Source organism: Ursus maritimus, unplaced genomic scaffold (assembly GCF_017311325.1).
Source record: "Ursus maritimus isolate PB19 unplaced genomic scaffold, ASM1731132v1 scaffold_7, whole genome shotgun sequence".
In the NCBI taxonomy this organism is placed as follows: Eukaryota; Metazoa; Chordata; class Mammalia; order Carnivora; family Ursidae; genus Ursus; species Ursus maritimus.
Window position 1 is genome coordinate 41,720,747 of NW_024426885.1, and position 17,681 is coordinate 41,738,427.

Here is a 17,681-nt window from a genome sequence, read left to right on the forward strand (position 1 = left end):
CCCCCCCCCCCCCCCCCACCCACTGCGGTGGCCGCACCGGACTACAGCCATGCGCTCTGCCCGCAGCTCCGCAGCGGTGTCTCCCAGATCCCGCAGACCGCCACCGCTGGCGGGTCTCCCTGGATGTCCACCGCTTCGCCCCCGAGGAGCTGAAGGTCAAGACCAAGGACTGCGTGGTGGAGATCACCCGTCAGCACAGAGAGAGGCAGGATGGGCATGGCTACATCTCCTGGTGCTTCACTAGAAAACAGGCGCTGTCCCCTGCTGTGGACCCCACCCTGGTCTCCTCCTCTCGGTTCCCTGAGGGCAGGCTCTTCCTGGAGGCACCGATGCCCAAGCCAGCCACCCAGTAGGCAGAAGTCACTACCCCTGTCACCTTCGAGCATGGGGGCCCAGAAGCTGGGAAGTCCGAGCAGTCTGGAGGCAAGTAAAGGCCTTGGCCCTGCTGTCCACCCCTCCATAAGGCTATTAAAAAGAATAAGGTAAATCCATACCTCTTGATGTATGCCAATATGTTCTCAAAATATTGTCAAATAAAAAAAGAAAGATTAAAAACTAGTATGTTCCCTAAGAGTTCCTCTATGTAAACATATAAATCTATATATACATTGAAAACCTGGAAAGTTATACAGCTCGTTAAACTTCTATGACTGGCTAGCTTTGGAATGGATTTAAATTTGCCTATTCTCCTGGCACCTGGGTGGCTCAGTCAGTTGTGTCTGCCTTCAGTTCAGGTCATGATCCTGCGGTCCTGGGATCAAGCCCTGCATCAGGCTCCCCGCTCAGTGGGGAGCCTGCTTCTCCCTCTCCCCCTCCCCCCACTTGTGCTCACTCTCTCTCTCTCAAATAAATGAAGTTTCTTTAAAAAAAAGAAAAGAAAAATAATAAATTGTCCTATTCTCTATATACCTGGATTCAAAAAAAAAAAAACTTCTATAATATTTCTCAGTACTATGATCAGTAAAAAAAAAAAAAATAGGATTCCCAATTGGTGAGAAAACAAATATTCCGACACTTAGACTCCTGAATCTTTGACCATTTTATGAGTTATCTGTCTTTCTACAGGTCAGGGAGGAAGTCAGTCATATCATCTCAGTCTTATACATGGACACCTTGAACCCCAAAAAGTATAGGGAGCTTGGCCAGGATCACACAGACAGAAGTGCATGCTAAAACCTCTTCAACCAGATGCTTGACAATGAACTTTGTTTGTTCTTTCTGGGAGCCATAGTCTCGGCCACAAGGACCTTCAGGCACAGCCACGTTGGTATCCTGTATTTTCCTGTTATAAATGCTGTCAATACCCTGCCTGTACCCTCTTAACCTTTATCATTTCATTGCACGCCGGCCTGCCTTCGGAATGCCAGCAGCTGCAGATAATTGCCTGACAGCATTTTCTGGCTGCTGGAACCCACTCTGCCTTCAAAACAGCCCAGAAGTGACAGAGAGTTGATCCCTCCAGGTAGCAGCCCTCCACTTAATCACAGGCAGCAGCTGGTATATAAATACCCCAGCGCCCTCACACCTCAGGGGGGTAACACTGAGGCAGGCGTTCGACACTGGCTTCCAAGGTTCTGGAGTGGGACTGACCTCCAGATGCCTGCAATGGTAACTTGCTCGGTAACAGACCCTGTATTGACTTCCTTGCCGCTTTCCCACACCTTTACTAGCATTTCTGGGAATCCCTTCCCGAATAGAACCCCTTCACTGAAATCCTTAACCCAATTAACAGTCTTGAGAAAACTGGACAGCCACATCCAGAAGAAGGAAACTGGACCGTATCTTGAACCACACGCGAAAGTTAACTCAAAATGGGTTGAAGACTTGAATGTAAGGCACGAAACCGTGGAACTCTTAGAAGAAAAACCTAGGGGTAAGCAACTTGACCTTGGTCTTGGCGGTCATTTTTTGGAATTGACACCAAAAGCAGCAGCAACAAAAACAAAAATAAACACATGGAACTACATCACACTGAAAAGCTGCACAGCAAAGGACGCCATGAACAAAGCAAAAGACAGGGGCGCCTGGGGGGCTCAGTCGGTTAAGCATCTGCCTTTGGCTCAGGTCATGATCTCCGAGTCCTGGGTTGGAGGCCCGCATCGGGGTCCCTGCTGCTTCTCCCTCTTCCCCTGCTTGTGTGCTTTCTCTTTCTCCATCAAATAGGTAAATAAATAAATAAATAAAGAAAGAAAGAAAGAAAGAAAGAAAGAAAAGACAACTTTCCAAATGGGGTAAAAACTTTCAAATCATATATATATATATATATCCTGAGATGTATATATGATTTTGTATCTATATCCTGATATATAGATATACATAATCCCTGACAAGGGATAAATATCCAAAATATATAAAGAGCTCATACAACATCATAACAAAAAACGATCTGGTTAAAAAACGGACAGAGGAATTGAATACGTATTTTTCCAAAGAAGGCATACAGATGAGATGCCTGGGTGGCTCAGTCAGTTAAGTGTCTGCCTTCAGCTCAGGTCATGATCCCAGGGTGCTGGGATTGAGTCCAGCTTCAGGCTCCTTGCTCAGTGGGGAGCCTGCTTCTCCCTCTGCCTGCCGCTCCCCCTGCTTGTGCTCTCTCTCTCTCTCTTTTTGACAAATAAATAAAATCTTTAAAAAAAAATACAGATGGCCAACAAGTACATGAAAAGATGCCCAAAATCAGGGCACCTGGGTGACTTAGTTGGTTGAGTGTCTAACTTCAGCTCAGGTCATGATCTTGGGGTCCTGAGACCGAACCCTGTGCCAGGCTCTGGAACTCAGTAGGAAGTCTGCTTCTCCTTCTCCCTCTGCCCCACCCCTCTGCCTCACCTCTTGCTCACTCTCCCTCTCTCCCTATCGAATAAATAAATAAAATCTTTAAAAAAAAGGAAAAGATGCTCAAAATCACTTATCAATAGAGAAAGGCAAGTCACAACCATAATGACAAATCACCTTACACCTGGCTATTATCAAAAAGACCAGAAATAACAAGTGTTGGCAAGGATGTAGAGAAAAAGGAAAAAATATGCCCTGCTGGTAGGAATATAAATTTGTATGGCCACTAGGGAAAACAGTATGGAAGTTCCTCAAAAAATTAAAAATAGAACTACCATATGATCCAACAATTTCACTTCGGTATATTTATCTGAAGGAAACAAAAACACAAACTTGAAAGACATAGGCGCTCTCATGTTCGCTGCAGCATTACTTACAATAGCCAAGCCACGGAAGCAGCCTAAGGGTCCATCAATAGACGAATGGATAAACAAAATGTGATCTAAGTAATGGAATATGATTTAGGGGGCGCCTGGGTGGCTCAGTTGGTTGGGCGTCTGCCTTCGGCTCAGGTCATGATCTCAGGGTCCTGGGGTCAGGCCCCACATGGGGCTCCCTGCTCAGCAGGAAGCTGGCTTCTCCCTCTGACTCTACCTGCCTCTCTGCCTACTTGTGCTCTCTCGCTCTGTCACATGAATAAAGAAAATAGTTAACTAACTAACTAAATAAATAATGGAATATGATTTAGTCGTAAAAAAGAAAAAAATCTTGCCATTTACAACATGGATGGAACTTGAAGGCATCAGACCAAGTGAAATGTCAGAGAAAGACAAATACTGAATGATTTCCCTTATATGTGGGGGCTAAACAAAGCACACTCAAACTCACAGATACAGAGAACAGATCAGTGGTTGCCGGACGGAGGGGTTGGGGAGGGTGGGTGAAATAGGAAGGGCATCAAGAGGTACAAACTTCCCGTTACAAAACAAGTCCTGGGGATGAAATGTCCAACGTGGCGGGTGCCTGGTGGCTCAGTCAGTTAAGCGTCTGCCTTTGGCTCAGGTCATGGTCTCAGGGTCCTGGGATCGAGCCCCACATTGGGCTCCCTACTCAGCCGGGAGCCTGTTTCTCCCTCTGCCTCTGCCTGCTGCACCCCCTGCTTGTGCACTCTCTCTCTCTCTTTCTCTCCGGCAAATAAATACATAAGTAAAATCTTAAAAAAAAAAAAAAAAAGCACAGCGTGGTGGTTATAATGAATAGTAGTGTATTGTATTAGAAGCTGCTAAGAAAGTCGCTCTTAAAAGTTGTCATCACACACAGAATATTTGTAACTATGTGTGATGACAGACGTTAACTGGACTTACTGTGATCACTTCACAATACATACAAATATCGACGCACTACGTTGTACACCTGAAACTAACTATATGTCAACTGTCTCAATTATATCTCAATTTTAAAAAATAAAATAAAAAAAGAAAAGGCGGACACAGAACAGTGTAAACAACACGCTACCTGTTTTTGTGAGAAAGAAGGGGAGGGGCGCCTGGGTAGCTTCTCCCTCTCCCCGTATATACCATAGTAGTTTCAGGTGTACGATGTAATGATTCAATACTTGTACATATTGCGAAATGATCAGCACAGTAAATCCGGTAACATCCATCACCACGCATGTTACAAAACTATTTTTCTAGTGATGGGAACGTCGTCGTCGTCTTCTTCTTTTTTTTTAAAGATTTATTTAGGTATTTGAGAGAGAGGCTTCCCTGAGAAGAGGCCGCTGGCCCTGGGTTGAGCTGGATCTAAAACTTGCTGGGAACCATTGACAGCTACACACAGGCGATGGTTTTAGCCAATTAGTGACAGCAGGTAAAAACTTGAGAGCAAGGTAGGATAGAGTGAACTTTCTGCCGCATAGTTACGGTCTGAATTTGTATGATTTTTTAAAAAATATTTTATTTATTTATTTGAGAGAGAGAAAGAGTGCGAGCTTGAGCAGTGGGGAGGGGCTGAGGGAGAGGGAGAAGCAGACTCCCCACTAAGCAGGGAGCCCGACGAGACGCGGGGCTCCATCCCAGGACCCTGAGATCTTGACCTGAGCTGAAGGCAGATGCTTAACCAACTGAGCCACCCGGGCGCCCCGAATTGTATGATTTTTTAAAAATAACGATCATCAGTACATATGGCACTTCTGAGTTGAAAAGACAGAGGGGACAAAGGGCTGCAGGGGTGAAGGTATGTGTGACGGCTCGGCTCCTCTGTACATATGCAGAAAGACTTCTATTAGATCTGATTCATTTATTCATTTAACACTGAGCAGACACAGAAGTGAGTTAAAAATGTGCATCTAATTTCACTCCTCTGAAAACCCCAATAAAACCTCCATAAAGGGATTTATAACGACTTCTTTCTTTCATTTGATCTATATATCTTTTGTATCGTGGTGAAATATATATCATGCACATTTTTATCATGTTAACCATTGTGAAGTATGCAAAGTTGCAGTGGCGTTAAGTACATTCACAATGTTGCTCAGCCATCACCACTGTCCGTGCCCAGGACTTCTTCATCATTCCAGACAGAAGCCCCACGCCCATGGCACAATGCCTCCACCTCCTTCCCTCCCTCCAACACTGGCACCTCCATCCTATTTTCTGTCTCTGTAATTTTGCCTGTCCTACATACCTCACATAAGTGGAGTCATACAATATTTATGTGGGTTTTTTTTAACCTGGCTTATTTCACTCAGAGTAATGTTTTCAAGTTTCATCCATGTTGTAGCATGTACCAAAATCTCCTTTTTCAGGCTGAACGATACTTCATTGTATAAGTGTATCACAACTTGTTTATCCATTCATCCGTTGATGGGTACTTGGAGGGGGGTCTACCTTTTGCCTGTTGTGAAAGTGCTGCTATGAATTTTGGTGTAGAGATATCTGTTCGAGTTCCTGCTTTCTGTTCTTTTGGGTACATGCCCAGAAGTGGGATTGCTGGATCATATGGTAATTCTATATTTAACATTTTGAGGAACCACCATACTGTTTTCCACAGCAATTGCATCTTTTTGTTTCCCTACCAGCCATGTACAAGGGCTCCAAGTTCTCCACATCCCCACCAACATTTTCATTTTTCAAATAATAGTCATCCAAAAGAGTCTGAAGTGGTATCTCATTGGGTATAATTACTTTTTAATGCGTAACCTCACTAAGCAAGGGGCGCATATCCAAGCCTCCCTGATCTGAGCTTTTTACTCCACATCCTGGTCCTTCTGAGGCCCTAGCACATTTGTTTTAACAAAGCAGAACGTTTCCCAAACATTCCAGGACTTAGCTTAGATACGCAGTCTTCGGTCTTGATGCAGTGTAGCTCATCTTTGGGCCCACACCCTGGAATCTTGCTTCAGGAACTTTGGGAAACTAAGCCTCAAGTAGGACCAACTCTGATGAACAAAAATGTCCATGACAACATTTTCTTATAAAAGCAAAAGCAAAAAAAAAAAATTAGAATAACATAAATGTACAATAGAGGAATGCCAAGTAAATTTCGGCACACCCTTTGATGGCAGTGGTTAAAGAATGATAATCACCAAGTCTTTGTTGAACCACAAAACCACTGAAAAACACTTAAAGGAAGCAAGTGGTCTATACTATACGATAATATGAAGTTACACAAAGGCCAGAAAACACATTCCAAAAAAAAGTACTGTGTCAAGGTGTAGAATTAGAAGTGATTTTCTTTTTAAAAAACATTACTCATGTCCTTACATTGTATTTTCAATTAAAAAAGGGGGGGGGGAGGACACAGGGCGCCTGGCTGGCTCACACAATAGACTGTGTGACTCTTGATCTCAGGATCTTGAGTTCAAGCCCTACATTGGCCATAGAACCAACTTATGAGAGAGAGAAAGACAAAAGTGAACCAGACACTTCATTGAGTTTGGCTGATGAGTAATGGCCAAGTACCAGTTCTCATTTTTTTATTGAGATGTAATTGACATATAACTTGGTGTAAGTCAAGGTGTACAACACACTGATTTGATGCATTTATGTTGCAATATGACTGCCATTGTCACGTTAGCTAATATCTCTGTCATGTCGCATAATTATCATTTCCTCTATTGGTGAGAACAATTAAGATCTAAACTCGTAGCAAGTTCAATGTTCACAATGCACGATACGGTTTTGTTGTCTCTCATCACTGCACTGTGTGTTAGACCTCCAGGACACGTTGATCCACAAGTCGCCAGCACGTACCCTTAAGCCACACCTTTCCCATGCGCCATCTTCAGTCCCTGTCTTTTTGAGTTTGTTTTTTCCTTTTAGAGTCCTCACGTAGGAGATACATACAATATTTGTCTTTCTCTGATTTATTTCGTTTGGCGTACTGTCACCAAGGTCCATCTATATTGTCACAAAGGGCAGGGTTTCCTTCTTTCTCGCGTCAGAAAACTATTCCACCGTATGATATAGCACACCTTCTTTACCCACTCCTCCACTCGGGGATGCTTACTTTGTTTCTGTAGCTCGGCTATTGTGCAGTGACCGTGCGAGATACTCTTCTCCATCAGTTTTCATTTTTGTCAGGCAGCACATCTCACTATGATTACGAAATTTATCCTGAATCTTCTGCCGGCGCTTTTTGCCTGGTTATATCTTTAGGTGGGTTCCAAGAAAGGTGTGATTAAAACTGTGATGGCCAAATTCTAGGAGGCCTAGATGATCCGTGCAATTTGGATGGAGACCATTACTGAGGTTTGTTAACAGCTGGCGCGACTGGAGCATCCCGAATCCTCACATTTTTTTCCAGGCATAAAGCCACCACTAGATGCCGCTAGAGGCTGTGATGTGCCTTCCAAGCAGGCTATGTTCGCCGCTTTCCTTCCCACCGGGAAAGGATGAATATTCTTTTAAATGTTTTGTGTTAGGACACACTCATGTGCATTTTTATGCCACGTAAAGCTCCGTGAGTTGGAAGCACCACCTTTTCTACATTTTTTGAACAGAGCGTTGGAACTCAGGTCCACCGAGCGTCTTCTCTGAGCCAGGCAGTCTTCATTCATTTTCCCATTTGATCTCTGTGCCTGGTGTCTTCTGGCACCTGGTGCCCCCGCCCCCCATCAGCTTTCCACCCCTCTCCCACCACTGCGAGCCCCCAAGGGCTGAGCTGTCGAGACAGAATTAGCCAGCTTACTGCTGCTCTGGCTTCCCCTTGGGTTTGGACAGTGGGAAGCTCCAGCAGGAGGCGGCACCCAGAAGAGAGAGCACTTGAGATGTTCTTTCCCCAGTTCCCACCGCAGAACCCCCACCGGCTGGCTTTGTCCTGCCACCCACGGTTCCGCCACCTGTTCGGTAGCCCTCCACACAGCCTCTCTGTCTCCAGGTTTTGTCCTTCAGGCCCGGGGGAGGTGACAGGCAGCCCTATTGTTCCTAGTCCCCCGTCCCCAGTCTTGGAGTACTGCACAATCCCCCAGTGGTTACTCTACACCTTATTCACACCTTTGTAAATAGTCTTTTTATTAAACTCTCCTCAAATTACCCCCATCGAGTGTGTCATCTGTTTTCTGCCAGGACCCCGACTAACACAATCCCTAAAGAGATAGGGGGTAACATATCCAAGTTCGAGAGGTAATAGGCAGCATCACTGGGCTGGGAAACAGGTCTGTCTGCATCCTTTGCCAGGTCACACTGCACCGCTCGGGAAGGTGCAGACTTGAGCAGTGCGCAAATTGGACACCCAAGAATGGGTCCGGCACTGGGCGTAGGGAACGGACTCCTCTGCTCCGTGCATTAGACCACTGCACGTCCAGGGTCCATTCCCACTTCTGTCTCTCCCAAAGTTGGCGTGTGCCCTCCTCATCATTCAGCTCTCATGGCATTTGCCTGGGAAGCCTTTGCTTGCAGAGCCCAGAGCAATCTCCTTCATGACTCCTGCGGTGGTTTTTAAAATATAACCACAAATTCTTGGAGATTCTCTCCATTGGGAGTGGCGTCTAATTCCCCTTCCCTTGAATATGCGCTCTCCCTAGTAATTTGCTTCGAATCAACATAATATAGAAGTGATGTGCTCTGACTTCTGAGGCTGGGTCATAAAAGCAGATCAGCTTCTGCCTGCCTCTCTCCTCTTGGGACATTAATTCATGAGACCCAGCTGCCATGCTAGGAGGAGATCCAGAAAACACAGGGAGGCCACATGCAGGTGAGCCTTAGTTGAGGTCCCAGCCATGAGAAAGACTCATGCCCCAGCCATGGTTTGATTACAACTACATGAGAGATGCCATTGAGAACTGCCTGGCTGAACCCAGTCAATGGGAAATGAGAGAGATAATAATAATAAGATGGTTGCTATTGCTTCAAGTCACTAAGTTTTGAGATAACATGTGACACAGCAGTAGAAAATTGATGAAGTCCCTTCTGCATAGAAGCAGTAGAGCCATCAATATTGATTCTCTTCGGGGTGTCCAATATATTCTGGGAGACTATTCTTCCTTAAATCTCTTTAAAAAATCTCCAGATTTGGGGCGCCTGTCTGGCTTAGTTGGTGGAGTATGAGACTTTTGATCCAGGCTCGTGAGTTCAAGCCCCACATTGGGTGTGGGGCCTACTTTAAAAAAATAAATAAAATAAAAATCTCCAACTTTCATAAATAAATAAATAATTCTGAATTTCCAATTTCTGTTGCATCATGAGCTTATCCCGGATTTTGTTCCTGGATACTTGAAAAGTTGATCACATCTTGGGATTAAATGTTCCTGAATTCTTGTTCAGAACGGGTTCACATTCTAGAACTTGCTCTTTTCACTTAGTCATATATTGTTGACAACTTTCCAAATGAGTAAATATAGATATCCCACGTTTTAAGCAATGGCTTCATCGTACTAGGCCATGGTTTTTATGAGATTTCCCAAGCTGAATATGTCACCAAATAACACCCACCCACGGTAGGATAGTCTGTTATTTCATTTGTTCTCTCAGTTACTCATTCAAAACCCCATGAAATGTTCACTACATGCCCAGTAGTGGTTTTGAGAATATCAAGAACTTTTTAGAATGCTAAGCCTAATTTTCTAGAGATAGTTTGCTTAAGTTAGGGGAAATGGTCATCTTCCCTGGACAGGATTGAAGATAATTGTTATAGGCGGCCTTCAAGATAGTTTCCAAAGCTCCTTCTCTCCTGCTATTTATAGTATCCTGTGTTCTGGATCCTGTGAATTGCTTCTAACAAATACTCGGAAAGTGATGGGATGATTAAGTTACAAAAGACCGTGGCCTACATCTTGCCCTATGACCTTCTATTTTTGCACACTTCAGTGAAGCTGGTTGACATGTTGGAGAGGTCTAAATGGCAATGAACTGATCAACAGCTTCTAAGGAACTGAATCCTGTCAACAACCACGTGAATGAGCATGAACATGGATCCCTCCGGAGTCAACCTTCAGATAAGACCACGGCTCGGACTGATGCCTTGATTGCCACCTAGAGAAACAGCCTGACAGAAGATGTAGATACACTGTGCCCAGACCCTGACGCCCAGACCCTGTGGGATAATAAGCATGTGTTTTTTCCGATCCTAAGCTGTAGAGTAATTCATTATGCACTAATAGATAACGAACAGTAATTATTTAGGGATGGGAACTTGCAGGTTGGGGCATGTGGTGACAAAATGAGTGATGTAACTATTGCTTAGGGTCGCCTGGAATGAAATACCCATTGAGGCAAGGCTCTGGGGGTCCTAGTGGCTGCTGTCAGAAAACATTATAGAGGAAACAAGGAATTCAAGGACTACGGGGGAGGCCATTGCTTTGAACTCCGGACAATTTAAGGAAGGAGATCGAGAAGCACAAGGTCATACCTCTTCCCTTTCTGTTTATTTTTACTCTCCTCTTCTCATCTCTTCCCTTACGTTCCTGGCAAAAGTCAATCTAAAGGCACTAGGACAGAGCAAGGAAGGCATGTGTCCCTGGAGTGGAAGGAGCACTGGAGGCCCAGAGTGAGGTACTGGTGACTGAACTGGGTTAGGAGAGCCTTGGTGTAGGACAGTGGCCTGGCCCAGTAAGTCAGACCCTGAGCTGCCCCAGGAGGGGGTTTACATAGGACGGCGGCCTCTCGTAGGGGTCAGAGCCCGAGGAGGGTAAGAAGGACAGCGCTGCAGAGGGGTGGCTCAGTGAGAACATCACAACCTGAGCAGGGTAATGAAAGTGTGTTAGTTATGTCCTGCTGCATTAGAAATCACCCCCAGGGGTGCCTGGATGGCACAGCGGTTGAGCGTCTGCCTTTGGCTCAGGGCGTGATCCGGTGTTATGGGATCGAGCCCCACATCAGCCTCCTCCGCTATGAGCCTGCTTCTTCCTCTCCCACTCCCCCTGCTTGTGTTCCCTCTCTCGATGGCTGTCTCTCTCTTTGTCAAATAAATAAATAAAATCTTAAAAAAAAAAAAAAAAAAGAAATCACCCCCAAACCTCGTGGGGTAGAACAAAAAATCTTTTACTATCTCACAGTTTCCGTGAGTCGGGAATTCAGACAGGGCATAGCGGGAATGGCTTGTCTCTGCTCTGCGATGTCTCAGGCCTGGCCTGGCGGACTTGATGACTGAGGGCTGAAATTATCAAGTCTTGGCTGAGGCTGGAGGATCTGTTTCTACAGTGGCTCACTTCACGCCTGAATAGTCAGTGCTAACAAGTTGATATCTTTCTCTGTGGGCTTCACCACCCGTGACTCCCTCCAGAGGACTGTTGAGTGTCCTTATAACATGGCAACCAGCTTCCTGAGAGCCAGTGATCCCAGAGAGTGAACCAGGAAGAAGTTATCTTTTCCTAATGATCTAGCTTAGAAAGTCATATGACATCCTTTCCATCATATTTTATTCATCAGAAGTGAGTCACTAAATTCAACCCATTGTCAAGGAGAGGGGAATTAGGTGACACCTTTTGAGGGGAAGAGTATCGAAGAATTTGCAGATTGATTGATTAATTGATTTTAAAGATTTTATTTATTTATTTGACAGAGAGAGAGGCAGCAAGAGAGGGAACACAAGCAGGGGGAGTGGGAGAGGGAGAAGCAGGCTTCTAGTGGAGGAGCCTGATGCAGGGCTCGATCCTAGGGACCCAGGATCATGCCTTGAGCCGAAGGCAGACGCTTAATGCTTAACGACTGAGCCACCCAGGCGCCCCTGCAGATATATTTTTAAACCACTACAGAAGACATGGTGAGGAAGCCTGGTTGGGGGTAGGGGACGTCTTAGACCCGGAGCAGAGTGAGGAGGGCACATACATAGAGGGGAAGTGTAGCATGGGTTTTCAGCCTGAGCAGGATGAAGAAGGCATCCATGTGGGAGAGACAGACTGGCTGGGGAGTTGGAGCCCAAGTTTATTTGAGGAAGGCATCTGTGCTCGTGTGGGGGTGGGAGTAGTGCTGGAAGATGGTTTGCATACAGGGGCTTGATCACATAAGTAAATATATTAAGGATAATTAGAGCCAGGCTTCTCACTGTCAGAAGAGTGTCAGAGGAGTGAGTTACAAATATGGAAAGAGAGAAAAATAACATAAATCCTGTGATGTTGGATTGGGAACTGTAGGTATGAGTGTGAACTTGTGGCTTTCAAGATGGAAAGGTGGATAAATAGACGGACAGGCTGTGTGTGTGTGTGTGTGTGTGTGTGTGTGTGTGTGTGTGTTTCCTACTGCTGTCCAGGTGGCCTGGAAGAGCAGAACCCCAACAGCAAAGAGCACACATAGCGCCCAGGAATACCATTTTTCCTAAAAGGAACCAGGGATCCTCAGAGAAATGGCAGATTCCAGACTTATAGCAGGGAACATACACGATGAGCTCAGAGCACCTTTATAAACCAGAAAGCAAGGACTTGCTCAGGGATGTTTAGAACATAAGCCAGCATGAAGGGGCTCCCACTGACCAAATCTGGGTCAATCTGAGCCAGCCAAAATAAAAAATGACATTAAGAAAATGTATCCCATTGAAATAAAATAGGAAAACATGAGTCTATACTGGTATTAATAAATGAGTAAATTGATGAGGAATGGAGTATTTACAGAGTTTCAAAGTATCCACTAAATACTTAATAATTTCCAAGGGAAAACACGGCTTTACAGCGGAGAAGCAGGCGCCACCTCACGTAAGCAATCAAAATGGACACCACGTAATGTGACAAATCAGAATCATACCCCATCCGATCGGATGCAGACAGAGTGCACAGTGTCACTTCTGTGCTAACCTGCATCTAGTCACGAGGGAACAGCAGACAGACAGAACTGGGGACTACAGAACAAACGGACTGTGATCTTCCGAAGCATCAAGGATATGAAAGTTAAGGAAACACCGAAGAACTGTTCCAGAGTGAAGGGCATGAAAAAGACCTGAAAACTGAAAGCACGTTACCGGTGTGGAATGGATCCTAACGGGCTAAAGGACATTTGGCAAAATCTGAATGGGATCTGAGGGTTAGATAGTGGTAATGCTAATTTCCTGATTCTGATGTAGGTTGATTCTTCGTAGGAAAGACACACTTGCTGTTCTATCAGAGAAGTAAGCCCTAATATCAGAAGGCATTCCAGATATAATAGGCATTAACTCTCTCCTTAGCATAATACTGCTAAGTGTGTACCATCCGCGGGAGTATTGGAATAGTCTCTCAAATTATTGTCTTCTCTTCAGTCCTTCAACTGAGGAACCCCGGTTGAGAAGGCCTGCCCTGCACTTTATTAATTTTTTTTAAGATTGTATTTATTTGACAGAGAGAGGAGCACATAAGTAGGCAGAGTGGCAGGCAGAGGGAGAGAGAGAGATGGGCGCCCCGCCGAGCAAGAAGCCCAATGTGGGGCTTGATCCCAGGACCCTAGGATAATGACCTGAGTTGAAGGCAGACGTTCAGCTGAATGAGCCACCCAGACGCCCCCTTCACTTTAGCATTATAGGACGATCATGTCAGCAACTTACTCTCAAATGCTTCTTGGGGGGTGGGGGAGGAAGTCTGAGGTTGTTTCAAAGTTAAAAAGAAAGAAAGAGAAAGAAGGAAAATCCTATAAATTCTTAATCTTAGGCATAGCCCAGGGACTCTCTATAATTGTGCTAAAAGAACTGCTAACCTCTTATAGCCACAGGGCTGAGGGACCCCAAAATCAGACCCAAAGTTTGAGCAGTAATTTAATAAATTACACAATCAGTTGGATTCATAGCCTCACCATTTTTTTGAAGATTGATTGATTGATTTGAGAGAGAGAGAGAGAGCACATGCACATATACACACACACGAGGTGGGGGAGGGGCAGAGGGAGAGAATCTTCAAGCCGACTCCCTGCTGAGTGTGAGCCCAATGCAGAGCTTGATCTCATTCCCATGAGATCATGACCTAAGCCCAACCAAAAGTCGGTCACTGAACCAACTGACTGAGCCACCCAGGCACCCCAGCTTCACGATATCTTAGGTGAAAGTTAAGACAGTGATGAGGGAAGGACAGGCTTCTCACAAGTTCAATGTGGTTCACAGTACTCCTAACCACACTCATGGCCTCATGTGTCTGAGGAGTCAGCCCATGCCTGAGGACCCCTTAGAGACGGTGGAGCCAGTGTCCTGCAAAAGGAAGCCAATCCCACTGGTGCTGGCTCCAGACCTACTCCTGGAACTGCGGCCCTCAACCTTGGATGCCCACCAAAATCACCCAGGGAATCTTCAGACTCACTGGATCTCTGGATTGCATGCCCCAAATTTTGACTTAATTGGTCTGGGGTCCAACTTAATTTGGGTCTTAGCAGCTCCCAAGGAGATTCTAACTTGCAGCCATGACGGAGGACCACATACTGAACTAGAGGTAAAATCCAGCATGCCGAAGGTCAGATTGCAACACAAAACCCAGGAGCAGCCTCGTATGTAAAAGGAATTGCAAGAGTTAGCTAATTCACACCAGCAACATACATTATTTGGAATTCTTCTGCATGGGAGATTTGTCTCTTCCATTTATTTATTTTTTCAATAGCTTATCTCAGTATGACTCATGGGTATTTACTTTATATTTTGGGTTAGAATCCAATACCACTCAGATTGCTCCAGTTTTAGCCATTAGGAGCTCTTCCAGTTGGCTTCTGTGCCCCTCTGACACCCCCAGCATTGTGGGGGGTTGTTTTTCAGTACTTCCTTAACTTTCTGGCACCACAAGATGCTCCAGGCTTATTGTCACCAGCTAGACCCCAAGACCTGATCTCCATACTGCCCACCTGCTTGTACTCACTGGCCTGCGTCTCACATTCTTCCTTAAACTCTTCTTTCTAGCTTACCTCTTAACTCAGGCAAATGGAAAGTGAACCTGCCCCTAGAGCCACAGCAACTGCCTTGACAAGACTCCTAGCCAGCCCAGACCATCCAGACCAATTTGAGCTTAACCCTGCCTCATGCTTGTGCAGATGGACCATGGAGTGACCTGTAGAATGACTGACAACTTCCTTTACCTCATTATAATACTAAAATCTCCGCCCAAGGAGAAGCACAAGCCTCGTTTGCATAATATACAACATGTATAGAGGCAAGTTTCCTTAAGACCCATGCACAACCTTATGCCTGTCTCTACACCAGATGATAAGGCTTCCCTATCTAAATATTCATCCTAACCCTAAATAAAAGGAATCCATTCACCCTTGCTCGGGGAGTCACGGCTTTGGAAGCCATTCCTTAGGACCTTCTTATTTGCTGCAAATAAAAGGGTTTTTTTGTGCAACAACTCAACCAGGTGTAGTTTCTGACACACCACGGAGCAAACTCAAGTTAGTTGGGTTACATTATCTTGCACATTTCTTGTTCCAGTCTTAGAATCAGCCATTTCTCCAAGGGTCCCTCATTCCTTTGATTGCAGAATGGTATTTGAAACCAAGGTCTGAGAGCTAGGTGTTATTTCCATATCCTACTACACTACCAAAAAAAAAAAAAGAAAGAAAAAGAAAGAAAGAAAGAAAGAAAGAAAGAAAGAAAGAAAGAAAGAGAAAAAAAAAGAAAAAGAAAGAAAGAAAGAAAGAAAGAAAGAAAGAAAGAAAGACCGAAATAAAAAAAATCTGTTAGAGTCCCCAGGGCCACCCTCCCCAGATTGGCACACCCAACCTTGGAATCCCTTCCCTTTCCTGGCTGTCCTTTGAGAGTGAGAGTTGGAGGCTGTCCTGACCATCACTTGTTTGGTGGCCTTCCTTCAGGTGGGTACCAGCCTGGCTCTGGTGGGCATTGATAAAACAAACAAATACTAGTGTAGGAAGTGCCCAAAGAGAGGAAAGTAAAGAAAGGTTCACAGAGGAAGGAGAAACGAATGCAGTGGGAATGAGCTGGAACAACTTTGGAGCCTTGAGAGCAGCTCAGAAGTGTGGCTTGAGAGCAGAGGCCATGGCTGACATGGTCTTGGTTCCCCTACCCAGCCTGCTGCCTGGCTCACAGTAGTCCTCCATGAGCAGCTGCTCCGGGCTCTGTGGCACTGAGCTCAGAGCAGCCCGGAGCATATTTGCAGAGCCCTCAATTCGGGATGCCTGAAATAATTCTCCAGCCCTGCTGCTTGTTCTAGGCAAAAGAATCCCGCAAAGTTTCTGATGCTTAAGAATTTACTCTGTGTGCCAGGGAGCCTGGCCAGTTCATTTGGAAGATAATGAGACTCTTGATCTCAGGATGGTGGGTTTGAGCCTCACATTGGGTGTAGAGATTATCAAAAATAAATAAATAAACTTAAAAAAAAGAATTAATTCTGTGTGACTTCTGGGGGGATTTTTATACCATCCTTGGTGGCACTCAAGCAGCATTTGAGAGATCATTTTGGAGGTGAAGTCATTCAATGGGTCCTAAAGTCACCTATGCAACCTGATAACCTCTGAGTGGGCTGGACTAAAAGGATGGAGAGGGTACAGAGAAGAGCGAAGTCAAGGTCCTGGCCCAGGTGGTGTCAGTCATGGGGACTGAGACAAAGCCAACCAAGACAAAATCGGGAGCTGAGGACTCCAGGTCAGAAGGTTCAATCAGCTGCTGTGGCATTTGGGAGGTGATGACTCCTGGCTGCTGTGGAGGGTGGAGGGTGTGGGGAAAGAACTTCAAGTGGGGGCACCCCTGTAGGCAGCTGACTGCTAACAAAAACACTGAAGCTGCACAGCCCAGATACCCGCTGTGGAATAACAAGTAAGCCAGCTTGGCAGGAGGAAGGAGGATAAGCAGGTAACTGGAACCTGGGAAGGTTCTGGAACAGGATTCTTAAACCTGGGCCTGGACAAATTTCATGGCCTGGAGCCTGAAACCAGGTGCAAAATTGGGAGATCGCATGCATTTTTCGGGGCACAGAGTTAAACAGAGCATATCCTTTTCAGGAGACCCACTGCAGCTTGTGGGCAGAGTGAGATAAAGCGGAGAAGCTGCCTGGGATCGGAGCTGGCAGTTTATCAGCAGAGCCCGAAGTGGCTTGGCCCCTAACTCACAGCTGCCTCCTAAAACCCTTTCGGGAGGGGGAAGGGCACTGGTTTGAATTGCCCTCATTTTACCAAAACTGACACGTCATTCCCTTTCCACAATCGCCGGGGTCCTCCGGGAGGACCAGAGGAGAGGATGGACAGCCTGAAGTCAGTATGGGAGACTGCATGCAAACATTCCTTCTATAGGGGAGAGCCGGGACCATGGACCGAGGGAAGCCAAGGGCGCACAACCACTACGTGCCATTACAACTTCATCGGTAGAGTGCTGTTAGGGGTAGCCAAGGAATTTGGGGACAGAGACGGGCTCAGAAGCCTCAGGTATGTTGTGTACATCAGCTTCAGCGAGACGGCGGAAGCAGTGCGTTTAAGTGAGCGCTGGAGACATGAGCGCAGCAAAGACGTGCAGGAATCGTACACCTGGCAGCAAAGGCCCGGGTAGCGCGATGCGTGGCTGGGTGGGCACTATAGCTTGTGACG

At 45.7% G+C, this 17,681-nt stretch overlaps 1 pseudogene; it reads left to right on the forward strand.

Annotated features, from left to right (window-relative positions):
- Positions 1–735, forward strand: part of LOC121101177 — a 994-nt pseudogene extending 259 nt beyond the window's left edge.
- The last annotated feature ends 16,946 nt before the right edge of the window (positions 736–17,681 follow it).